We start from the raw sequence: 26,814 nt of genomic DNA on the forward strand, positions 1-26,814 counted from the left end.
TAGTCAATAAAATATGAACACACGTTCTTTTGGGAAGAAGCATGTTAAAGTCTTCCTCCTGCTGCAGTCATCAGCAATTTCCAGATGATGACAACTCCATCAGCTAAATCTCTGAGTAAGGAAGACATGGGACAGGACCCACACACACACTGAAACTCAATGGACATGCAACAGGAGCAAGAGATAAATTTCTGTTGTGTTCAGCCACTGAAATCATATGGTGTCTTGGTACTGCGGTGTAGCTTGGCCTGTTGTGATCGCAGCTTTGGTCATAATACTAGCTCCTCCCGCTACACATCCCACCCAGCTGTGGGCTCCCAGGCAAATCCATTAACCAATTTTGACATTTATCTAATCAACAATAAAATGAAGATGTTGGACTGGATTGGAAGTTTTCAAACTGTGTTCCAAGAACCTGGAAGTTTCCAAGAGGTACATCAGGGGTTCTCCAAGCATTTGATCCAATCTGTTTTAACTATTTAAAAGACCATTATACACTATACCTTTAATGTTCCTAATTCAAATACATCTGAGACTACCAATACCTTGTGCTAATTCTTCTTTTCCCTGATTTCAGAATAAAGCTTCCCTGCCTGTGCGGATTTAAGAACTACCCAAAACATGTTTTTAGTTAAGAAAGTGCTATTTCTGAGCTAGTTATTTTTCAGAGAGTAAAGCCCATTTATGTTTGCTCACATGAAAATGTATAATCAAGTACATCACCAGAGAAAATATTCACTGGGCCCAGTGAAACAGCTCAGCTACAGCTGCTTAGAATCAGCTCTTGACAAGGCAGAACTAAGTTGTAGGTGTTCTTAGCTAAATTTTAATATTTAAACATATTATTTATTTTAGATGAAGTGAAATCATTTCCCTTAAAAAAAGAAATGGACTGCTGGTTGAAGAGAGGGAATTTTAAAAGAAAATATGACGATGTCTGCAATCAAAGTGATGGAGCTCAAGGTGAAACATCAAGTCAGGCTCAACTGGGACCTATTGATTCTTCAACTCTTGTTGCCTATAGAACAACAGTGAATGGGCCAGGCGTGGTGGCTCACGCCTGTAATCCCAGCACTTTGGGAGGCCGAGACCATCCTGGCTAGCACGGTGAAACCTCGTCTCTACCGAAAATACAAAAAAAAAAAAAAAAATTAGCTGGGTTCTGTGTTCCCTGCCATAGAACATTATTTGAACAGCACCTACGGAGCCTACAAACGAGGTCCCTGGCTATATTTACATACATCTTAATGTTATTTTTTTAAAGTTATGTGATATTATTTAATTTTGTCAAAGTAAGTTTAACTTTATCCATGAGAGAAAAACATACACTCTCTTTGAAAATCTTATTAAATCCTATCCTATGGATCCTATGGTATAGATGTGTTAAGTAAGAATCTTGCTTCAAAAATATTAGTAGTGCTGTTGGATAGCACAGTGCACTCAAGAATCCAAGACTGTATTTAATGAATTAGCTAAGGAGGTCAACATTATCACAGCAAAGTCACATCTTATGACAGATGGGTCAGAGTTCATAGTCTGTCAGTACGCTCAATATTGGCTGGAGTCAAAATTATCCTCGAACATCTCCTTAGTGGACGTGAGGAATAGGGTGTGGTTCTCCATATATCACCCCACACAGTACTATGCATGTGTAATTGGATAATACATACAGTAGCATATGACTCATAAAAGGACATGTGCAAAATATAATTTGGTCGTATTTTTACTCCACTTCTCTGGGAGCTGGATTACCATGAAAGAAATGTGAGCATAAGGCACCTCTGGTCTAAAGGAAAAGTTCAGCATTTCACAGAGGAAGAGGCGACATCTTATGGCCGTCTCCTCTCTCCAGGCTGCTTTGTATGTTACAATCAGTTAGGTAATTTATAAGGGACAATATCTGCTTCAAAATACTTAACACTGGTAGAAGAGAGAAGAAAATGCTTCTTTCTTCTCAACAAGTGTATAACATTTCAAAGAAGTTTGTAAAATTCTGAGATACTTGCCAGGTCTATTTTAAAATAAATTTGGTTTGAAAAACCCAGAGTAGAGGCTTCCTGGAAGCTGTGGCTATACCATATTTAAAGTCATCAAGTCTTGTAAGGAAAAATAAGAGTCAACAATGAAATAGGAAGAAAAAAGTGTTTCAGGCCAGAATACTATAGCATGTACAAAGGTCCTGTGGTAGATCAGAGCATAGAGAGCATGAAGAATTAAAGGAAGGCTAGTGTGGCCAGAGCAGAGCTGAAAAGCCTAGAGGGGGCAGTAGGGATGACACATGGCAGCCAAATCATGCTAGGTCATAGCCATTCAGTCAGCCATTTACTCATTCGTTCATCAATCAAATATTTACCTTCTATGTGTCAGACACTGTTCCTGGTGCCAGGGGAGATACAGTAGTAAACAGGCCAGGTAAGGAGCTTATTTTTAGTGTTTACATCCTAAACAGATAATACATCCCACACTCTTAAAACTCAGAGTAATAAGAACTATGAAGAGAATTAAAATAGGGCAACATATTCACCATTTGGTAACCACCATGGAAATAATTGGAAGTGGCAAAATTTGAATAAACCCTATAGATTAGATAATAGGATTGTATCAATGTTAATTGCCTGGTTTATGAAAGGTTTGTCGATGTTAATTGTCTAGTTTACAATTACCAAAAATTGTATTGGGTTATTATGTAACAGAATGTCTTTGTTTTCAGGAAGCACACATTGAAGTATTTATTATAGCATTATATCTGTACTTTATTCAAACGGTTCTGAACTAAATTGTGTGTATGTGTTTGTATAGCTGTATGTATGTACAATACATATAGACATACTAGGACAGGGAGAAAAAGGGAAAATGCCCTCTGAAGAGGTCGAAGGTTGAGATATAAATGACATGAAAGGGCATTGCTAGTGCAGGGAACAGCTAATGCTAAGGCTTGAAGGCTGGACAGCACTTGATGAGTTGAAGGAGCAGAAAGAAGTCCATTGTGGCTGAAGCTGAGTGGCAAAGGGTAAGGTCTATGAGATTCGAGCACAGAGGAATTCCACCTTTTTTCTAAGAATAATGGAAAGCATTAATGGGCTTTAAATTGGGGGATAGCAAGGACCCATTTGCATATTGAATGCTCACACTGAAAAACAGAATAGGGGATGGGTCACTAGTGGGAGTGTGGGGGTCAGTTAGAGGCAGCAGCAGATGTTCAGGTGGGGAAGACGGGGCTTGAGCTCAGGGCCTGGGGGAGCTGGAGAACAGTGGATAGGCTTGGGATGTTTAGGAGACAAAAACAAAACCAAACACAGGACTTGGTGGTGACCTGAATGTACCTCTAGTTGTCTTCTTTCGAGCATTGGATCAGTTAATGGAACTAAACTTAAGATTTCAAGGTGAACTATTGAAGTGCCCCAACTCCATTCTTGCTGCAGGGTTGTTGTCGGTTTTGTTTCTTATTCCCACACTCCTTTCTGGCACAAAGTACAGAATCAGAGGAGATGGAACAAGTTAAGATGTGAGAGGAGACCTTCAGAGTGTGAACGTTGTACTTAGATGTGAAAGGGTTGGTCTCCCCCTGAGACGCAGGCCGCCTCTGTGAAGTTCACAGTGTTTCTAACATCCCCACACAAAACAGAAAAATGGCATGTGCTGGGAGAGCGGGAGGGGCAGGAGATCTCCATCCAAAGCCAGACTACAGCCTTACCAAAACCCTCCCAGGAGAGCAGCTGGAAACAGCAGATTGCTTGCCACTCTTTCTTGAGAAAGCGCAGCAGATGCTTTTTATATAATGTCCAATTACTCCAAGGAATGTCACCATCTTTATGATTAATCAGTTTATATACTCAGGGACATATGTGAGGTGGTATCCAAGGGCAACAAAAGACCCTGCAGAGAGGAGATAAATTGAGTCCAAGCCCTGTAGCCAATAGTTAGAGAAACAGATTAACTGTGTATATTACATAAATATCATTCAATGTGAGTTATTGTTAAAATAAGGACTGTTTTTATCTAAATTCACTGAGAAACAAATCTATTTTTAAAACCTACAGGTTATGTAAATGATGGGGAAAAGTTGTAAATAATAGATATCCCTTTTTCAGAACTCAATAATGAGCTAGTGAGACTGTCGTTGTGATAATGACTTGTATAATGGCACCCAATAAATAAAATAGCTTTTGTGATTAAAGGGATTCTTCCAAGAAGGAATCGAACCAAGCAAGAATATTCCAACTTGCTTTGTAAGGCCCAGCTCAAATGTCAACCCCTTTGTGAGATTTTCTCTGATCTCTGGAGCAGAATTAATAGGCCTCTCCTATGAGCTCTGAGGGCGCTCATCAGTGGGGGGTGGAATTATTTACCATGATAAAACTCTCTCGAATAGTTCTCTTTGATTACAGTACCTAGCATACTACTCAGCTTCCTTTTCTTTTTGGAGCTTTAAAGAAAATGAAAACATTAAAAGCATCAGCAGTAGTACAGCTTGCAGCTGCTAATACTTATGGAACATTCATGGGACCAGGCACTAACTCCAAGCATTAACCCTTTAGTCCCCACAATAGCCTTAATGAAGTAGGTACCACCAAAATGAGGAAACAGTAGGAGAGGTGAGTAAACGTGCGCAAGTTCCCATTGCTAGTAATTGGGGGCAATTAGGATTCTAACTCACGGAGTCTGACTCTACCACTTCCCCAATAGGGTAGGATGGGAAAACACTGGGCCGGGAGGGAAAACACTTGGAGTCAAGTTTGTATTTATTAGTTTGTCAGCTGTGTAGCCCTAGGATACTCACTGAGTCCACTGGCCTCTGGGATTTCTCTGCCGCCTCAGAATTCAAGTCTCCTCCACACTCTGGCAAGATAGCAACAGCCCCCATGCCTGGCCTTCCTACCACTGACCCACAGCCTGGGCCTGCCAGGCTAGCATCCGAGCCAAATGTTTTTGATGGGACAAATGTTTTTGGATAGATTTACTTAAGCATCATTGTTCTCCAAATGTCTACTCTTCTCACAGTTTTTGAAAACTGGGCTAAGTGCTGAGAGACAGCAAAGATTTAGCAAATGGTCCCTGCACTCCAGGAGCTAAGAGTCCAATATGGATTTTTTTTTTTTTTTTTTTTTTTTGAGATGGGTCTCACTCTGTTGCCCAGGCTGGAGTGCAGTGGCGCCGATCTTGACTCACTGTATAAGCTCCGCTTCCCGAGTCTATGCCATTCTCCTGCCTCAGCCTCCTGAGTAGCTGGGACTACGGGCGCCCACCACCACGACTGGCTAATTTTTTTGTATATTTTAGTAGAGACAGAGTTTCACCATGTTAGCCAGGATGGTCTCGATCTCCTGACCTCGTGATCCGCCTGCCTCGGCCTCCCAAAGTGCTGGGATTACAGGCATGAGCCACCGCGCCCAGCCTAAGAGTCCAATATGGATTTAAACAAGAAAGCCGAACCTCAAGATTACAATCCAGAGTTGTATGATAAGTGTTCTCCCATCATGCCACATGCTCTCCCATCAGACCATGTGCTCTCCCATCACATTACATGCTCTCCCATCATGCCATGTGCTTTCCCATCATGCATGTGCTCTCCCATGATTCCATATGCTCTCTCATCATGCCGCATGCTCTCCCATCATGCCATGTGTTCTCCCATCATGCCACATGCTCTCCTATCATGCCACATGCTCTCCCATCATGCTATGTGCCTTCCTATCATGCTATGTGTTCACCCATTACACGTCATGCTTTCCCATCATGCCACAGCATAGTCACTCAGGCAAGAGAAACCCATCCTGTCTTCTGCTACATTACCCTTTTCTTTACATCTTCTGCACACATTTTGTGTCCAGGGACAGTTTCTCTTTATGGGCCAGTGACTTGGGAGTCACTTATAATCTCAGATTGACCTTTCTGAAACATTACGCAGTGGAAATTTGAAAACAAACTGTTTCCTTTGCACCCAATGGGATTATAATTTGAAATTCAATTGTTTTTTGTATAGTAGGTCAACAATCGAAATGGTACAAAGGCATTTGCTCTTTTCAGCTGCCACCTTTGGATATGAGGCTTTATGTGACCTGTACTTCCTTGAAAATTTATAACAGCATACATTTTTAATGTTTTTTTTTAATCTTGACATATTATTGCTGATAGGAAAAACAAATGTTTTTTAAATCTTTGCACCCAGAACCAAAAAAGAGTCTGTGGTCACAGCAGGGTATGGGCATGGCACAACCTCCATATAGTTTTTCTCCTGGGACACCATGCCCTCACTTGTGAGGAAAATTTCTGTTCTTAAGTTTGAAGACATGATTGCCTTATCATATGGGTCCTGCCCTCCTCCTCACACCAAGTATTTAGAGGTAAAATTAGAATGTCACATATTCAAACACTGATAAAAAAGGAATCCTTTTTTGGAATCTATTCTGTGTCTCTCTATAGCTATCATTGACATTATTATTCATCAAAGTAAGCTGAGTTATGCTGAAGTAACTAGACTCCTTCCCTCTGGTCTTGTGTGGCCTCTCTGACCACTTAAGGTAAATAAAACAAGGAGAACTAAAAGACAAAGATCTTTATGGCTTCTCCTGCCACAATAGGCTCCTCAAAGCAGGTCCATTTTATCCGGATCCAAAGCAGAGCACTTCCTACCTGGGAATGGAGGCTTTCTCTTTGGTTCCCCTGGTGACTAGAATGTGTGACCACAGAAGTGATCATTGAAAACCCCTGCCACTGACAAGGTCCTCTGAGCCACTCTATAGCATCCATTGTCTTTGAGAAGGTGAAAGCTTCTGTCTTTTCACCACTTAAAATGCTGACCAGAAGAAAGCATTGCTTCTACAATGCATTTCAAGTATATTACTTTAAACGTGGCAGCTATATGTCCAGAGGATTTTGGAGGTTTGTAGAGAGGTAAGTCCCAAATGCCATTATAGCACATTAAAGAAAATTAAATTAGCTTAGGAGTGCAACACAGTTCAAGCCATTAAATAATGTAAAAGGCACTTAGTGCAGCACTGAGCTATATGAGTATGGGCACACTTAAACTGCTTGAGCTGTACTGAACTAACTCAGTACAGATCCTGTTCGGCAGGATCAAACTTGGAGGCTGCAGTAGTCCATTCTCATGTTGCCATGAAGGAATACCTGAGACTGGGTAATTTATAGAGATAAGAGGTTTAACCAACTCTCAGTTCTGCATGGGTGGCGAGGCCTCAGGAAACTTACAATCATGGCAGAAGACACCTCTTCACAAGGCAGCAGGAGAGAGAATGAGAGCCAGCAGGGGAAATGCCAGGCGCTTATAAAACCATTAGATCTCGTGAGAATTCACTCACTGTCAGGAGAATAGCGTGGGGGAAACCACCTCCATGATTCAATTACCTCCCACGGGATCCCTCCCATGACACATGGGGAACAGCGGATTATAATTCAAGATGAGATTTGGGTGGGGACATAAAGCCAAACCACATCAGAGGCTAATGCTAAAAACCTAGAATTGCATAGGAAGCACTCTCTTGTGAAGGACAGTTAGGACAAATGTTTAACAAGGGCAACTTCCTGGTCACTAATGCCAGGGGAAGTTATATGTGTGTAGCAGTCACTGCTAGTTAGGCAATATTTACCTCCCCTTCTTCCTCCCTATCAGGAAACAATATGGCCAGCTTAAAAAAAAAAAAAAAAAAAAAGAAGAAAGAAAAAAACAAACAAACAAACAAAAAAAACGCATTTCCCAGTCTTCCCCGAAGCTAGAAACCACCATTGGATACAGCCTTGGTCAATAATGTGTTAGCAGAAATCTTCTGGGAATTTCTAAGAGAGTCTAATTTCCTGATGGAAATACTATCCTTTTCCCTCACCTCTTCCTCCTCCTTCTCCCTTTCTAGAAGGTAGTTAAAAGGCTGGAAATGGAGTAGCTGCAAACTTTCAGGATAAAAAATACCACCTGCTAAGCATGGCAGAGCAGACTGACAGGAGCCTGGCATGTTGGTGCCATAAGGAGTCGCTGCACCAGCCCCGGTTTGCCAACCTCTGGACTTTCTAGGGAATGGAAATAAGTCCCTATTTGGCTAAGCCACTATGGCTAGGTTTCTGCTTTATGCAGCTGGAGGCAATTCTTAACCAATATAGAGTGTTACACAGACAAAAGATTTTCCTGTCCAATCAGTTTGGGGATCAGTAGGGTAAACACAGATCCTTGTTACAGGACCTTTCTGAGCCTTTTATATCGTAGGTACCGGATGATGCTCTTGAGAGGGGGGCAGAGTACAGTGTCTCCCAAATTCTATTGGCCATAGACACTTTTATTTCATGTTACATCTCTTGGGAATAATGTCCCACCAAATATATCTTAGGAAACAATGCTCCAGGTGTGCACATGCTCAAGTTTGCTCTTTCTTTTTCTTTCTCTCAACCAGGGAAACATCATACCTTTCCAAGAGGTACAAACATAGATTCTTAGCAAATGTTGAAACAGAAAAGTCTCCCAAAATTCATGTCCCCAAAGTGTCTCCCAACAATTCACATCCACCTGAAACCTGTCAATTTGTCTTTATTCAGAAACAGGATCTTTGCAGACGCAATCAAGTGAAGATGAAGTCATAGTGGATTAGGGTAGGTCCTAAATCCAACAGTCAGCATCCTTATAAGGAATGGGAAGATTTAGTCATCAAAGTCATAGAGAAGACACACACAGAGAGGAAAGACCATGTGATGGCAGAGGCAGAGACTGGATTGATGTAGCTGCAAGCCAAGGAATGCCAAGAATTACTGCCACCATCCAAAGGTAAGAAGAAACAGGGAAGGAGTACCCTAGAGCCTTCAGAGGGACCACGGCCTTGTCGGCAGTTTGATTTCAGACCTCTAGCCTTCAGAATTGAGAGAGAATACATTTCTGTTATGTCAAGCCATCTCCATTTGTGGTACTTTGTAAAGGCAGCCCTGGGAAACTAATATACTCTATAGCATTATAACCATGTCTAAATTACTCTAAGGTTTTCCTGTGTCTAGGGATGAGAATTAAGGGTCAACACTGAGACCTGGCCATGTAGAGAAACTGCCTCCCTGCACCCCCAGCTCCTCTACCATATTTTACATTCCTATAAAAAATTGATATTCTTCCTGTCACTTTTCCTTGAAATCAAATAGCATCTTGAAAACTCTGACATTAAAAATGGGAGGAGACGCTGACATTTGAATAGAAATGCCCTAAAGAAAAACTTTTCAGGAACCTTGAATTTGCCATTAATTATCTGCCTCACTTTGGATCAGTGCCTTATCTTTTCTCGGCTTCATGTGTCTGATTTCTATAATGAAGAGCTTAGACTGGAAGATCTGTTTGATCTCTTCCACTTTGACACCCTGGAATTCCAGTGGGAATGTTTCAGGTGTATAACAGTTGACGCTTGTTACTCAGAAACCTAAAGACAGGCAGGGCTGGATGAGATGAGGTCGGAGCAGCAGGCCCTTACTAACACTTAGGGTACCTTGTTAGTTTTTCTGAGTTCACTTATACAGAAAAATCTTACTTCCTAGGATGTCTCTTTGAACTAAACTAGAAAAAGGAATACAGTGTTATGTTTGCCTTAGCGTCTTAAAAGTCCTAAAAGAGAAGATTCTTTTAGAGGGCTGTGATAGAAATTACTAGGACAAAAATGAATTTATCTCCCTTTCCAATTCTTAAAAGAAACTTACACTCCTAAAACTAGGTTAATTATTCACATTACAAAAGACGTCTTTATTTTATGAACAAGCTTACTAAAGATTTCCTTTACAATAAATGTCGTAACAAAGTAGTTGCTTAACTGCTCTTCTCCAATCTAAACAACTCGATTCTTTTAGACTTTGGTCATACGAGCTTGTTTCCATCTACTTGACTATTTTGGTTGTTTTATCCAGAGCACCAATCATTTATCATCATACACTGTAACTGTGATAACCAGCACAGAGCACAATATTCTCAAAATCAATCAAGACAAAGGAAACTTATGAAAAGGAACACATCTTGGAGCTTGAAGTCATTCTCTCAAGATACCTCACCAGTTCCAGAAAATGCGAAGATATGATGGGAAATATAAGAGTCCCCGCTTTTCACAAGGACACACAAGACAAAATATCTTAGCAAGGCACATCATGACATTGTAATTATTAGCCATAAACATTTTTAGTACCTTAAATGCATATAGCCTTTGTCAAAAATGGTTTAAAGCCAAAGACGCTACAAATTCTGTAACACACACACCCTTTGGACATTTGCCAATGGACATTTGCAATGTCATTGGTGCCTACCAAGGACATAGAAACCCTAATTCTCTAAGCATATCAATAGCATTATTGAGTATTATATTTACAACAAGGGAGAAAAATAACCAAGAGAATAAATTGGGGTTTTTTAGGTCATAAACTGCAGGTCTATGTAGGGTTACCTAGTTATAAGTTATAAAGTATATTCATGTATTCAATCCACAAATAATTATTTATTGCCTTTTATGTGTCCACTTTTCTTATCCAAGAAATGAGAATAATAATACCATCTACCTCATAGGGTTATTGTGATGATTAGACTTTAAATATTTGTAAATATAAATATATGTCATTAATACAGCCTGATATGTAGGAAGTACTGGATAAATATCAGCTACTACTATTATAATGGAGCCAAGTAGAAAGATTTGGGATATGTTTTGGAGGACTGAGCCAACAGAATTTGCTGATAGAATGAATGAAAAAGTGAAGGAAAGAGAAACCAAAGACAACTCCAAAATCTTTGGCTTGTGCAACTGGGATGATGACATAAGGAAAATGCAGAGAGAAATGGGTTTGAGTAAAGAAATAAAGAGCTCTAACAGGGTCATTTAGGTTTGGTCTGAGATGCCTGTAAGACATGCATGCAGAAATGTCAGGGGAGCACTTCGGTATACAGGTTTTCAGCCTCACTACCCAAAGCAAGATCTGGAGACCGGTAACATCAGCATTGCTGGGAGCCCATTGGAAATGCAAAGTCTCTGGCCCCACTCCAGACAAATAAGACTGGAATCTACATTTGAACAGGATCCCCAGGTGATCAGTGTACACAGTAAAGTTCCAGAAGCAATGAATTAGAGTTCTGGGGAGATAGGGACTTTGGATTCATCAGCACATAAATGAAGTCTAAAGCCAAGGCCCAAAAGAGCTCACCAGAGAGTGTATAAGGAAGACAAAGTGGCGCAAGGCAAAGCTCTCTCACACTTAGAGGTCTGGTGGAGGAAAAGGAACTGCACAGAAGAAAAGGAGGAATAGCCAGTGAGGCAAGGGAAAACCAGGAAAGGGCAGTATTCCAGGCCAGATAATCCAAATGTTTCAAGAAGTGGTCAACTGTGTTGAATGCTGCTGACATGTCAAGTAAGATAAGAACAGAGAAGAGGCTATTAGATTTGGCAATATGGAGGTCATCTTCAATGACCTTGACAAGAATAGCCTCAGTGCCATAAGAGGACAAGTATAGACAGTGGGGAACAGGAAGAGATATGGAGCAAAGGCAACTTTTTGAAGGAGAACATAAAGGGAGAAATGGGAGGAGGGAGGAGGGAAGAAAGAGCCTGATGATGCAGAAAAGAGAAAGGCCAATTGCTATGGTGGTGTTTTTGAGGTGGCGAGAGGGAAAAGGTCCCAGAGCCCAGAAGGAAAGATGGCCTCTGATAGAAGCAGGGGCCACTCAACCCATAGCAGCATTTCAGGGATGTGTGTCGGGGGCTGGGGGGTGAGAAGATGGGGGAGCTCCGGGCTCACTGTTTGTGTTTCTCAATGAAGTTGGAGGCACCTAGAAAGGTGGGTGGGGTGGAGAGGAAAGGAAATTTAGAGAAAAGAAGAGTGAATTCGTCATTCTGGAAAGTGGGAAAGTAAATGCCTTAGAATTGCCAGGTAGCACAGGATGCTTTTTTGAGATTTTCGGCCATGCATTTGAAAAACCCTATGCTCTCCCACAAAATGCTTCATTCTTCCAACATGTCCTCATATTCTAATGCATAGAGGCATAAATCACAAGAAAGTGCATCTTCCCCATCAATTCTCATTATTCCTGTAAGCATTTTATTACATTAAAGGTCACCGTCAGCAGAACAAGGCTAGACAAGGGAGTCATCATAGAGCCACAGCAAGATGATGACACAAAAGGACAGAAGCCTTCTGTCCCCTCCATAAGATTTATGGCTGAAGGGTGAGGCAGGAATTAATGACATGAAAACACAAGATGCCTCAAGGGAGGGAGTTCTTACAATTCACAAGAACTGCTAGGAGATCCCTCCTGAGACAAGTGCTTTGGTAAACAACACCAAGTACTGTTAATTGCCTTTAATTGAGTTTTGAACAAGCCCAAAGTCAATAATCCCTCCTTGGTTACCTTCCTTCCTGCTTGGAAACCAATCGAATTGAACAATCACATAATTCTTCGCAGCACTTCCAAATTCAGCTACATAAAGCCCACTTCTGTGATCCACAAACCAAGAAGCTAAAGTGTGGCTCTCCCCCAGCACACTGTTGCCCCACAGCCCTCTCTTCCACACCCCAGGTACTTAGGGCCTGGGTGCACATCTCCTCGAGCCCTATAGTCACCTCCAACTATTTCCACTCCTTCAAAAACCCTATCACCTTGGAAGCACAGTCTTCCAACTTGACTTCCTGTCACTCCTCCTTGTGACTGACTCCTCTACTGCTCTCCCAGCCACTCCCCTCATTCTCCGAGGACTCCAGCTCCTGGCTAACCATCTTCCCCTCCACCACTCTCCTTACTCATTCCTGTTGATGTTGACATCTACACAGTGATCCACCCGACACCCACCATCACATCTTCATGGCCTCCAATGCCACTTATCTCTCCTTCCACCCCAGCCTCAGTCACCCTCTCCCATGGTCATACCCTAGATCTTGCCGCCACCAAGATCACAACCTTCAATGTGTGGATGTCAACATCCTGCTCTTGGACCATCCCCTTCCAGCTCACCTACTCTGGCACCACACCTCCTAGCAATTCTCCAACATCTCTGATACCTGCTAATCACTTTTTAATTATCTACCTCCAAACTCTACTTTTCCCATATCTTCTAGTGTAGCTTAAATTAAGCCATCCAGCTGTGTAAGTAACCATTCCCTTGCAAAACACCTCTAACTCCTCTGCCCTCTCACCCACCACTGTTTCTACCTCACAGAGCCCCACCCTTAGTTAAACCCTATGTGACCTTGCCCCTGCCTGTATCTGAGCCATTGACCCTTGCACAAAACTCTGCAGACTGGACTCACTTCAAATTACCCTCTACACCTTTCAAATTTCTTAACATTGCCAAGCAACCTGCCCTTCCCTCAAAGTACAGACTCTTCAACAGGATTATTTCCCACCTTCTCATCTCAAATCTCCCTGACTCCCTCTTCACTCCACTCTCAGCCAAGAATGTGGCCTCAAATGGCATAACGAAAATACCTGCAGTCAGCCAGCACTAGCTCATCCTCTGATCCAGTCTCACGAACCCACCTGAAACAGCTCACTGCTACCTCCCAAAAGAGCCTCTCTGACCACTCTGGCAAAAGCAGCCTCCTCCCTCATGTTAAAATGAGTTTATCTTCTGCATAATAGGTATCAATGCTTGACACTGTCTGTTTTTATGCTTAGTGTCTGTCTCTACTCATTACAGTGTAAACTCCTGGCTCGTGGCATCCCCAGCACTGCACAGTAACCACACATAGAAGGTGTTCAGTAAACACCTGTTGACTGACTGATGAACTGGGTTGAACCACACACTTACCTACCACTGTGACACATCATCTAGTACACCTCCAGCAAATGTAAATGCACATTTTCTTAAACACTTTTTATTTAGCCTTCCCTCCCTCTCCTCATAAAAATGAACAGTGGGGTTGCTATCCAGGTCAAATTTATCTATTTTAAAAAATGTTTACAGCCGGGCGCGGTGGCTGATGCCTGTAATCGGCCTTGGGAGGCCGAGGTGGGCAGATCACGAGGTCAGGAGTTCAAGACCAGCCTGGCCAGCCTCGTCTCTACTAAAGATACAAAAAATTAGCTGGGCATGGTGGCACGTGCCTGTAATCTCAGCTACTCAGGAGGCTGAGGCAGGAGAATCGCTTGAACCCGCAAGTACAGGTTCCAACTGTACCTTTACAACTTGTAACTTCAACAGTTAAGATACACAGCAGGATTCCAAAAACTGTCTTCATGATCATCACTAAGACTGAAAAATGAGGCAATACTCTCCAAAGAGATGAAAACATAATGGCAACTGAAATGTTGTATGCATTGTAACTCCATATTTACTGCTGAACAAGAGCCTTGGCACCCACAAATCCCTCCTTCTCACCCAGGTGAAAAAAAGCCAGCAGCACCTTCCTCTGTGAGGATCTACTCTGTTAGTTCACTTAGTTACTTCCTTACTTTCCAGGTCTAAGTCAAGTATATACTGGCGACCCTGACCAGTAACCTTCCACAGCACTTGGAAAATAACTGGCACCCAGGTTCCTAAGGAAAGTTTACATCTTCTCTTAGTCCTCATTTTTATCCTAATCCCTTTCAGACTATTAGCCAAACTGTTCTTTCTAATGCCACTTCTAGTTTTCTGAGTCTCTTGAGGAGAAATAACTGAACTTGTTAGAATGGTTTGTAAACTAAAAGTCAATCATCTTTGAGTAGGGAGGAAGAATGTTTTCATCTGTCTGGACCGTTCTAGATGAGAGAAGATACTGGAATTGAGTGGATAAGGACTGCAGCTATTTGAAGGCATTTTTGTAACAAAGAAAAGCAAAGTTCACCAGACTTTGAATATAATAAATTGTGGCCATACTAATAAGGAAAGAAAAATATATTACCCCACAAGGACAAAGTAAATCAGGTCATAACCAGAGGAGAGATTTCAACAAATTTCTGGAGGACAAAAAGCTAGTGGGGGACTGGTGATTAATGTTTGAGGATGAAAGAAACCACACCCTAGATTTCAGGCAGAGGTAACTAAGGCAGGGAGGCAGCCAAGTTGTCTAGCAGAGCTCCAAAGACGTCCTGGACTCTGAGATGGCAAGTACTGTGGAGGGCAGGAAAAAAAAGAGAAAAAGAGGCTGGGCTGGGCATGGTGGCTCATGCCTGTAATCCCAGCACTTTGGGAGGCCAAGGTGGGTGGATCACCTGAGGTCAGGAGTTCGAGACCAGCCTGGCCAACACGGTGAAACTCTGTCTCTACTGAAAATACAAACATTAGCTGGGCATGGTAGCACGTGCCTGTAACCCCAGCTACTTGGGAGACTGAGGTAGGAGAATTGCTTGAACCTGGGAGGTGGAGGTTGCAGTGAGCCGAGATTGCACTGTTCCACTCCATCCTGGGCAATAAGAGTGAAACTCCGTCTCAGAAAAAAAAAAAAAAAGAAAAGAAAGAAAGAAAGAGAAAAGAAAAGAGGCTGAACATGGGGCAAACTGCAGGTCTCTATAAAGAGCAGCAGATCCTGCCCACCCCTTCTCCTCCCCCAACATACAGCGGTCCCCAGCCAGTCACTCAGTTGAGTTATCTCTTTATCTCAAAATAGCATGCATAAACTGTTCTTGCTGGATTTATTAGCTTCAATCATTAGATGGGTCTTCTTAGAGAAACTGCACACACTGCAGGAGAGAGCTAGAGCCATACTATGATGGTATTGGTGCCCCCAGAGTAAAGTCCATCTCAGGGGGTCACTTACGGGGCCCCAGATAACAATTCATGTGAACTCCTCCCTGGATTGAGACACTGGAGTCCTAAGAAAGATGAAATCCTAGCACGCTGCTTATTATGCAGTAAACAATATCAACCCAGTCAGACACTGAACACTTTTAAGAGTTTTCAGCTGTTTTAATTACCTTATTGACAAATCACAGAAACCAACCATGGCTAGGGAACAGAATATTTTATCAACTTTGATAGTACAAAAGTAAATGTACAGCTAGAGAAGGAGGTCTCCCAAGTAGCTGGGGTTACAGGCATGTGCTACCATGCCCAGCTAATGTTTGTATTTTTAGTAGAGACAGAGTTTCACCGTGTTGGCCAGGCTGGTCTCGAACTCCTGACCTCAGGTGATCCACCCACCTTGGCCTCCCAAAGTGCTGGGATTACAGGCATGAGCCACCATGCCCAGCCCAACCTCTTTTTCTCTTTTTTTTCCTGCCCTCCACAGTACTTGCCATCTCAGAGTCCACAAGGAGATGTGGTGGTAATAGCCTTATTTATGGTGTAGAGAGTCAGGTGACACGATCAACAGTGAATGGAATGGGAAATCTGGTTGTAATGAATGTATTGTCTGGAGTTGCCGGATGGCCAGAAGAGAGGTGAGGAAATGGAGATGTGGTGCAAGTAAGCTTCAACCTTGAGTTGTGTTTTTTTTTTTTTTTTTTTTTTTTCTGTGACAGAGTTTAGCTCTTGTTACCCAGGCTGGAGTGCAACGGCGCAATCTTGGCTCACTGCAAACTCCGCCTCCCAGGTTCAAGTGATTCTCCTGCCTCAGCCTCCCAAGCAGCTGGGGTTACAGGAATGCCCCACCACACCTGGCTAATTTTGTACTTTTAGTAGAGACAAGGTTTCACCATGTTGGTCAGGCTGATCTTGAATTCCTGACCTCAAGTGATCCACCTGCCTCAGCCTCCCAAAGTGCTGGGATTACAGGCATAAGCCACCGCGCCTGGCCGGTTCAACCTTAATTTTTATGGCAGAAAGTCACTAGACAACGATCACAGTTGATACATTCAGAAACAGCAGTACCTGCATATTATTTTGAGATACAGAGATATCTACAGCAGAACAAAAAAACACAGCTAAAATTGGTTTGCCTGTGGATAAGGGATTTGGGGCGGGATTTGGGCAGGGATTGTTGCCTTTTATTAGAAGGCCTTCAGTCCTATTTGATTCATTAAGTATGAACAAGTGTTGCCTTAAAAACTAAAAGTTTGGGGACAGGAGAAGAATAAAGAAAAATAGTGGTATATTTTATGAAATAAGACAGAGGAAGTCTCACACACAGTATGGTAGGAAAGAGTGTGGAACGGTTAAGCTGGATGCTGCATAACTATGGTAACAGATGTAGCTAATTTAAGACACAAATGAGGGTGTTGGAAAGATCTAAGAGAAATATGGTGTTAAGAGGGAAGGAGAATAAATTCTAAAAAAAGGGATGCTGAGATAATCAGTATGGATGCTATGCCATCTGACGTGAGGAAAGGAGGAAAGAACCGAATCCGCCCTCACTTTTCCTGTCTTTTCACAGTAGATTTTTCAAAGTAAACCCCTAGATATTCTTACGGGGACTCCATGCCGAGTAAAGAAAGCAAACAAGATAAAATTCATACTCAATAAAATAACACAGGCAGAAAATCACGTCCATTGTTAAATGAAATTGTGTTTCATAAAGCCTCCATGCATTTCAAAGTTTAATAACTTCATTTGTTCTTTGAGAAAAACAATTTAAAAATAACATTCATATGCCCTTGTATTGATTTTCCCTTCAATAAAATGATTCACAATCAAGCACAAACATTTAACAACCCTTTCAAAATTCCACAGAAAATTACCAAAGGAATGTAAAAATAGGAACAAATCTCTATCACTTTTGGTTACCAGGGAGGCTGCCATCCACGCGGCAGGAACTGTGAGGGATCGACATCTTTATAACATTGGTTCTTCCCATCCGGGAACATGACATTCTATTTCTTGAGTAAATATTGGTAATGCATATTTTCTGTGGAAATAGTCCATTTCATCAAGATTTTCACAGATGTTGGGATGCAATAATGCACAGTGTTCTTGAGATTTCACATCTTTTCTCCATGCTGTTCCATATGTCATTTCTAGCTTTGTGAATGTTTTTGCCTTTTCATCTTAATTAGGCTTTCTGGAAGTTTGTCTATTTTATTGGCTTTCTAAAAGAACTAACTGGCTAGATAAAAGACGGGGAGAGGGCATATAAGGAGGTAGAAAGAGTTGCTTTTGGAAGGGTTGGGAGGGTGGGAAAGCATGTTCAGAAAGATAGAGTGGTTCAGCCTACCTAGCGGGTAGAGCATAAAGGAAGAAGAGGAAAAGCAGTCAAGGCAGGTAAGGAGTTTGGGCTTTATCCAGAAGGTAGAGAAATGATGAGATTAGATTTTTGTTTTAAAGAGATCAACTATGCAACATAGTGAGACCTCATCTCTACTAGATATAAAAAAAAAAAAAAAATTAGCCAGGCATGTTGGCATACACTGTAGTCCCAGCTACTTGGGAAGTTGAGATGGGAGGATTGCTTGAGCCCAGGAGGTCAAGGCTGCAGTGAGCCGTGACTGCACCGCTGCACTCCAGCCTGGGCAACAGAGCAAGACTCTGTCTCAAAAAAAAAAAGATAAACTATGGATGGAGGAAGACTGGGCTGGAAGCAGGGAAGAAGGTGGGGGGACTCTAAAGTAATCCAGGGTTTCAGCCAGGAGCAGTGTGGCCATATGAAACAGAAACCCAAGCAAAGTAGCCCAGGCAGAATGGAAGGCAACATCAACATGGAAACCAAAGTCTAGCCTGGACTCATGGAAACTACTAGAATTGTAATCAATTCAGGGAGCCATGGGGATGGGGTGAAGGATGTCAAATGGTCCTTAGAGCTGCTACTGATAGAAGCCACAGGGATTTACTACTTGGCCTAGTAAGTTTTTTGCAGCCACTTCAAGACTGGAAAAAAGGCACAGATAAACATTCCTGATATTTAATGGAGCACTGAAATTTGTTTTCAGGTACCTAGATCCTAAGCTCTCTGGCCTCCAGATTCTGCCCTGGAAGCTTGCAGGATGAGGCCCTATACATTACGGGTATTTACTGCTGGGTGGAGTAGCATTTATTTACATACTTTTGTATCTTTATTTTTAGCTGCATCTGGTGAAGTGATCAGAATCAACCTTGATTGAAGCTGGATATATTATATCCCCACTTTACTGGGAGCTCCCTCAGCACATGTCTGAGGAACTGAGGGTGCTACGGTTTGGATATTTGATCCCTCCAAAGCTCATGTTGAAGGAGGGGGTGCCTCTTGGGAGGTGTTTGGGTCACGGTGGTGGATCCCTCATGAATGGCTTGGAGCCATTCTTGCAGTAGTGAGTGAGATCTCACTCTTTTCATTCCCATGACAGCTGGTTGTTAAGAAGAGCCTGGCATCTCCCTCCCCTCTCTCTTGCTTCCTCTCTTGCCATGTGATCTCTGCACACACCAGCTCCCCTTTGCTTTCTGTCAGGAGTGGAAGCAGCCTGAGGCTTCCACAAGCTGCCCAGTCTTCCAGCCAGTAGAATCAAGAGCCAAGTAAACCTTTTCTCTATAAATTACCTAGCCTTGGATATGCCTTCATAGCAACACAGGCAGACTAAGATGGCGGTCTGCCACTCAACGTGGCAGTGCCGATAGATTTCCCAGGGCCCTTGGATTTATATCCCTCATCCCCACCCCACTAACCATACCACAGCCTACCTAGCCCTGTTGCATTAAGCCTGGGGATACTAGCACTCAGCTGAGAGGACATCACTGCTTCTTCCCAGGAAAGCCCCTTGATGCTCATGGGCTGGTTGATATTGGCTGGCACCATCTGTACTCTAACTTTTACGGAGTCCTTAAAGAATCTAGGCCCAGTGTTTGTTCTCTTCTCTAAAACTCAAATCGATGTTTTCCTTACTATATTTGTCTTTGTTCATTTTGAAGAAAAGGAAGGCAAATATTTAGGCCAATGGTGCCATCTTGAAACCTACATATGTGTGTTTATAACCCTGTACCTGCAACTCGGACCCTGGGTCCCAGCCCTGACACATGCATACATCTGCCTCTCTACTGGCCATCCCCACCTCAAACTCATCTTGTCTAAAACTGACCACTGTCTTGCACAGACCACTTCCTTCTTGGCTGTGCTGGATTCCCCAATAATCAGACAAAGTGAGTTTTAGAGCACCAAGCAAAGCAGGGCTCCAAATACTCTTGGAATAAATTTGATCTATATTTTTTGAAGCATCAAAGTAGTCACCATGGAGATGTTATAACAATGAATAAGATACAAATGGTACAATTCTAATTTTTTAAAGTTTCTGAGAAACAAGTCTGATGTACTTTGTTTGAGGATGCAAATTTAGATTATAAAATTATAAAAAGAAAGCAAGAAAATGGTCACCATAAAAGGAAGGTGAGTGGTTACCTCCAGGGGAAGCAGGGTGTGGTCCCAGGGTACACTGGGCTCTGGGAGCTGGCTGTGTCCTGCTTCTCGACCTGCATGGTGGTCACACGGGCATTCACTTTATATTTTGCTAAACTGCACATTTGTTTCATGTCGTTTCTTATATCTGTTATGTTTTATATATTTTAAGGTTTTTTTAAATAAAGTAGTCATTACAAGGGAAAGAAACAAAACTTTCGTGGGCTTTCATACAGTTATTTTGATAAAGTTGGCAACAAACTTATCTTCCATCATACAAAATGCCAGAAGACAAAAGAAGAATATTTGGAGTTTTTAGGTAAAAAGATTATGATGAAGAAGTGTATGCCCCAAAAGGATGATGTTACCGTGAGACGGCAACATAAAGAAGTTAGAGGGCAAGCAAGAACTACCGGAACATACTACCTTTCCTGAAAAAGATTCCAGCTAATCAAGGAATAAGTGAAAATGAAGATTGAGCATAGGAAATGGACTGAGTGTTGTAACCTATATAACTCTCAGTCTAGATAGCAGCTGTTAGTATGGTTAGGAAACATAATATAAATGTCAAAAATAATTCTGGAAAGCAAAAGCATGCACTGCTTTTTTTTTTTTTTTTTTTTTAAGAAAATAGTCTGGATCTAAAAGCCAAAATATTTTTTTTTTTTTTTGAAACGAAATCTCTCGCTCTGTCACCCAGGCTGGATGGAGTGCAGTGGCAAGATTCTGGCTCACTGCAAGCTCCGCCTCCTGGGTTCTCGCCATAAACCTGCCTCAGCCTCAGACGAGTAGCTGGGACTACAGGCACCGGCCACCACGCCCGGCTAATTTTTTGTATTTTTAGTAGAGACGGGGTTTCACCGCGTTAGCCAAGATTATCTCGATCTCCTGACCTCATGATCCACCCATCTCAGCCTCCCAAAGTGCTGGGATTACAGGCGTAAGCCACCGCACCTGGCAAGCCAAAATGTTTTTAAGGCAAAAAGTTAGTGGCAATAGATGGGCAACAAAAAAGAAATTAAAGCTGGGCATGGTGGCTTACACCTGTAATCCCAGTACTCTGGGAGGCCTAGGCGGGTGGATCACCTGAGATCAGGAGTTTGAGACCAGCCTGGCCAACATGGTGAAACCCGGTCTCTACTAAAAATACAAAATTAGCCAGGCGTGATCTGGTGCCTGTAATCCCAGCTACTTGGGAGGCTGAGGCACGAGAATCACTTGAACCCAGGAGACAGAGGTTGCAGTGAGATAAGATCGTACCACTGAACTCCAGCCTGGGTGACAGAAAAAAAAGAAGGAAGGAATTAAAGTATACTAAATCTCTCATTATTTATGAAAGAACAAATAGACACAACTATATTTTTTAATGTTAATGAAGACAAGTAGAAAAAATGGGCAGACAATTTCCCTTTTATCTAAAGAACAAGGGACTCTTACACTACATTTAAGTTAAGAAACGGGATGGGAAAATAGCTTGGAATTTTTTTAATGTAAAATAAAATTTTAGAAGATCTGTGACTGTATCACATACAATAAATGTAAATTTAGTCACAATTGGATTAAAAATGCAATTATGATGCTTAAAATAGACAAAAATCAAAATGACATAAAAGAAGAAAGCTTAAGAAGAAAGAGAATGAGCATCACGCCAGGGAAATGAAAACAGAAAGAGGGCAGGACCAGATTTCTTATCACACAGTAAAATTTAAGACAAAAATGAAAATACAATGAGACAAAGAAGGTCTGGAAATACGGAAGATTCACCCCACAATGGAGAGTCAAGGGTCACAACGTCTGTGTCACAGAGGATAACCAGTCATCCCCATTTGCCTGGCACTGTCCTAGCTTCAGCACTGAAAATCCCGCATCCCAGAAAACCCATCAGTCCTAGGCAATCAGGGCCCTAAGTAATACAGCATCAAATTTAACTATGTAAAAACATATAAAATATACACGAATACATATCTATAGCATATAATTATATAATTATATATCAAATAAATATATAAATATAACTGTATATAATATATATGGATTTAAAGGTATAGGGATATGCTAAAGGACATAGCAAAAGGAAAGCAGTCAAAAATATCATTTTCTTTTTTTTTTTTTTTTTTTTTGGAGATGGAGTTTCGCTCTTGTTGCCCAGGCTGGAGTGCAGTGCCGTGATCTCGGCTCACTGCAACCTCCACCTCCTGAGTTCAAGCAATTCTCCTGCCTCAGCCTCTGGAGTAGCTGGGATTACAGGCGCCCGCCACCACACCCAGCTAATTTTTGTATTTTTAGTAGAAACGGGGTTTCACAATGTTGGCCAGGCTGGTCTCGAACTCCTGACCTCAGGTGATCCACCTGCCTCAGCCTCCCAAAGTGCTGGAATTACAGGCGTGAGCCACAGTGCCCGGCCCCGTCTCATTTTCTTAGATGTAAGGTACCTATTGGAGAGTTACTAAATATGCATTAAATGAAGATCTAATTCAAATATTGTTAAAATCCACAACAGCTACTTTTCTGTTGTGTTTTTACTACATCTGCTGCTAATAAATTGCTGCACACTTGATCCATACACAGGTAGAACTGGCATGAGATCTTCAATCCCTGCCAATACAGCAGTGGTCGCCAGGAGCTGTTCTTTTGGAGTTGGCAAGCTGTGTGTGCCCTGTGTAGACTCACTCTCTCCATTATTCAAACTCCCCTTCCCTTCCCACGGGCTGTGGCTGGAGCCATCAGTCCTGTCCATGGCTCAAATGGAAAGATACAAAAGCAAACATAGACTCCAGCATCGGTTTCAGCCTTGCCATCAAGATGATCCAGAACACGTTTTTATTGCTAATTATTTATGATTAGCACTGGAATATGCCAGGCATGGTGGCTCCTGCCTGTAGTCACAGCTACTCAGGAGGGAGAGGTGGGAGAACCACTTGAGCCCAGGAGGTCCAGGCTGCAGTGAACTATGATCATGCCACTGCATTCCAGCCTGGGCAACAGAGCAAGATCCCTACTCAAACAGTCTGGGTGACAGAGCGAGACTCTGCGAAAACAAAGATTATCACTGGAATAAAACCACTAATGTCAGAGAATACGCAGAGCCTTCAAGACATCTTCAGAACCCCAGGGGGCTGAGAGACCTGTGGCCTGGTATCATTAGCTCACGCTGAGGGCCCCTGTAAAAAACAACCCTGTGAAATTTGTCCTTGTGTCTGACGAGGAGGTGATCGAAGGCATCATTTCAAACACTATGTCATATTAGGAAAAAGTTCCTTTCTGGTCTGGGAATCAAGAACTGTTGGCTGGGCAAAGTGGCTCACACCTGTAATCCCAGCACTCCGGTAGGCAGAGGCAGGTGGATCACTTGAGGCCAAGAGTTTGAGACCAGCCTGGCCAACATGGTGAAACCCTGTTTCTACTAAAAACACAAAAATTAGCCAGGTGTGGTGGCTTGCTATTTGGGAGGCTGAGGCATAAGAATCACTCGAACCCAGGAGGTGGATGTTGCAGTGAGCTGAGATCATGCCACTGCACTCCAGCCTGGGCGACAGAGTGAGATTGTGTCTCAAAAAAATACAAAACGTAAAAAATAAAAAATAATTGTTGTGTTTTTATGTTCTGGCCATATATTATTTTGTGTTTTGTGTTTTTCCCACACAGCTGTTATCACAATTTGTAATTACATATACATCTGAGAGATTTCTTGACGAATGTCCATTTCTTACATTTGTCTTTAAGTGCCCATCAGGGCAGAGACCACGTCTATCTGCTTTATCCCTTTGTTCCCAGTACGTCTCACAGCACCCGGCACGTAGTAAGTCCTCACTGAATGTTTGTTGAGTGAAGAAGTGTGTGAATGAGTTTAACAAATGAATAAAACATATAAGCCATGGGTTCATCAATTTCTTCTTTCCTTATGCTGCAAGAAAGTTTAGAGCTGGATTTGTTTCCTGCCTGTAGCTATTGTAGAAGGTATCATGCTCATGTTTTTGTATCAGCCTCATGCTTAAGACCATTTTATGACTCCACCCTTAGTGTCCTTTTTTCTTTCCCAACTACTTCCAAGTTAGGCTGCCTTGCCATATTTACGAATCCCTGTAAACTATCTTAAATCCCTTGTGGAACAGGTGGTAATAAATAAATATATCTGCTAGTCTTTTTTATATATATTTAAAATCTTAACACTAAACCCGCTGCCAGAAAACACATTTACTCATCTGTTAACCTTAAGAATAGCTGAGATCTGCTAATTCCAGCACTATACTAATATTTAAAACAAATTCAACCCAAGCCTAGAAACCACAGCATATCATGTCAGGCATTGTTGTACGTTGTGTATGTGACAAGCATGTTTCTAATAAGGCTACTTTCTTGTGGACAAGAAAGAACATAGGGCTTACTACAAAATTCTTATGGATTTTGGATCAAAGAATAATTCATCTTTAGTGGTTTTTCAAAATGTGTGACATCATACTAATAATGAAAACTTTGCTTTTACTTGTGCCCTATGCACGGAGGAGTGGGGGAGGAGGGCTGGGCAAGATCCTGATCTATAGGAGAAAAGTCTCTACAAAGAAAAGTTTGATCACCTTACACAATTAAAGTAGAACATTATAAAGTAAAAATATTAAATGGTCTAAACCCCCCTTTTAAGTCTCTAACATATATTATTCATATGCTAATGGAGATATTATTTGCAAGTCTGAAACGTCATAGTTCTCATCTTTGGTCAGATTCACTTAAAGCACTTAAAATGCTGACTTGCTGTTTTTCTCTTAAAAAAACAGAACATAATTTTCTAATCCCATTAATGAGAACACCCCTCACTGAACAAGTTAAACATCTCAGGAATCCCAGCTAGACCCACAAACTAGAAGTGAAAGCAGTTGCTTGCACCCTCTCCAATCCCTTTGCTTCCGCCAGGATGCCAGACCAACCACTCCTTTTGGGTTACTCAGAAAGCACGAAATGTGCATTTAGGAAACTGAGATTCGATTTCTATTATCGATAAAGCTCATGTGAGTCCGTTGAATCTTGGACGACAAACGGCAAGAGGGAAGAGTGGGTGTAAGGAAACAGATGGGTAATAACCGTGTGTCAAAGATAAATGGCAGTTTTTTAAAGAATTTGATAGGGTGTGGGCTGGAGCTTGCTTTTTTATTTTCTATTTCTGTTTCCTATTTTCTATTTTTATTTTTGGGCAGGAGATGGAGATTAGGGGTGAGAAAAGGAAGGAAGAGAAAAGGCAAGACAATAGGCCAGACCCGAGAGACTGATCTGCATCCTAAAGCAGTCTGCCCCTCCCTCCCTTCCCCCCAACACCAGGTAGGCTGTGGTGTGATTTCAAAACAAGCAGACGCCGACTCCCGCCTCAAGGACCGGGATGGCCTCCGCCCCGGCAATAGAAAGGGAGGGAAGGCAGGGAGAAGAGAAGGAAGATGGAAGAGGGAAACAGACTGGCAAGACCCCCTTGGGGACAGTGGGGGTTTTTTCCCTCCAAAGTGGTGGAGCCGCATAAAATCCAAACCCACGAGGCCCGCTCACGTGCCAGTTGCCCCGATCTCAATGTGGGCGGCTGCCGACGCCGCACCTGCTCCGCCCGCCAATGCGGCTGAGCGCAGTGCCGCCGGCGATCGCGAGGCCCCGGGGGATGCGCCCAGCCCCGCCAAGCCCGCCCCGCACGGCTCCCCCGGAGGGCGGCGGCCGAGCGGGAAGGAAAGAGAGGGGAGAGGAGGGGCGGCCCCGCCCGGCTAGGCGAGGCTAGGCTCGCCGCCCCTCCATTCGGACCCAAAAGAAAGCCCCACCTGTCAGGCGTTACGCTCCAGGCGAGGGTCCCACCATCCCCAAGCAGGGGCCAGTGCTTGCAGCCCCGATTTCCTAGGAGCCTCCAATGCTACATCATCACCAGAAACCTTTAGGCGCAAAACACACGGGCGCCGGCCAGGGCTGCAGCACCGACGCGCTCGGCAACAGAGCGCCCCACCTGGGCCGAGCGGCTCCCGCCCGGCCGAGGGATGCCAGGGTCTCCGCGCCAGGACACCAGCGACCCCAGGCAGCCCACCAAGCCCACTCCCCAGACCCTTACCTCCTGAGTGGCATCTTAGCTCTCTCCGGTCGGCCACTGCGGGTTGGTTTTGTTATTTTATGGGTTTGGGGGCGGGGGGGTTGCGCTTAAAAAATCCACCCAGCTAATTTGCAGAGCAGCGTTTTCTGCCCATGCTGCAGCCCGCGCTCGTCAGAGCTGCTGGGAGATCACCCAGCAGTGCAGCGGCTCCGCGGCGGCGGGGATGACTGGCCACGGACGCCGCAGTTCCTTGACAAAAGGCTCGGGTTCCCGCTAGTTCCTCACAGCCCTGCCGTCAGAATTAAAGCCATTTCCCGCACGAGGCTGGGAGGAAATGAGAGCTCTCCCGGCCCTGCGCGCTGACAAAAGGCCGCTGCACGGTGCCCACAGCGCCCCCTCCAGCGGGCCGAGCCGGCCGCCCGAGGGCCGCGGTGCTGCAGTGCCCCCGCCCGCAGCGCCCCCCACCGTCCCGCAGCGGCCCCGCCCCGCAGCGCCCCCCTCCGCCCGGCAGCGCCCCCTCGCCGCAGCGCCGCCGCAGACCGCCCCCAGCCAGGCTTCCAGCCTCCTTCCACCCTGGCCCCACACCACTTACTGCCCGGGATGGC

General features: G+C 43.3%; 1 protein-coding gene across 1 annotated transcript in view; it reads right to left on the reverse strand.

The window, feature by feature from the left end:
* The window catches only part of ADD2 (adducin 2), a 111,943-nt gene extending 85,336 nt beyond the window's left edge, over positions 1 to 26,607 (reverse strand). The window contains exon 1 of the mRNA XM_007970312.3: positions 26,231 to 26,607. The gene's annotated coding sequence lies outside the window, so the exon portion shown is untranslated. The remainder of the gene's footprint in view (positions 1 to 26,230) is intronic.
* Positions 26,608 to 26,814: the final 207 nt, after the last annotated feature.

Source organism: Chlorocebus sabaeus, chromosome 14 (genome assembly GCF_047675955.1).
Source record: "Chlorocebus sabaeus isolate Y175 chromosome 14, mChlSab1.0.hap1, whole genome shotgun sequence".
NCBI lineage: Eukaryota > Metazoa > Chordata > Mammalia > Primates > Cercopithecidae > Chlorocebus > Chlorocebus sabaeus.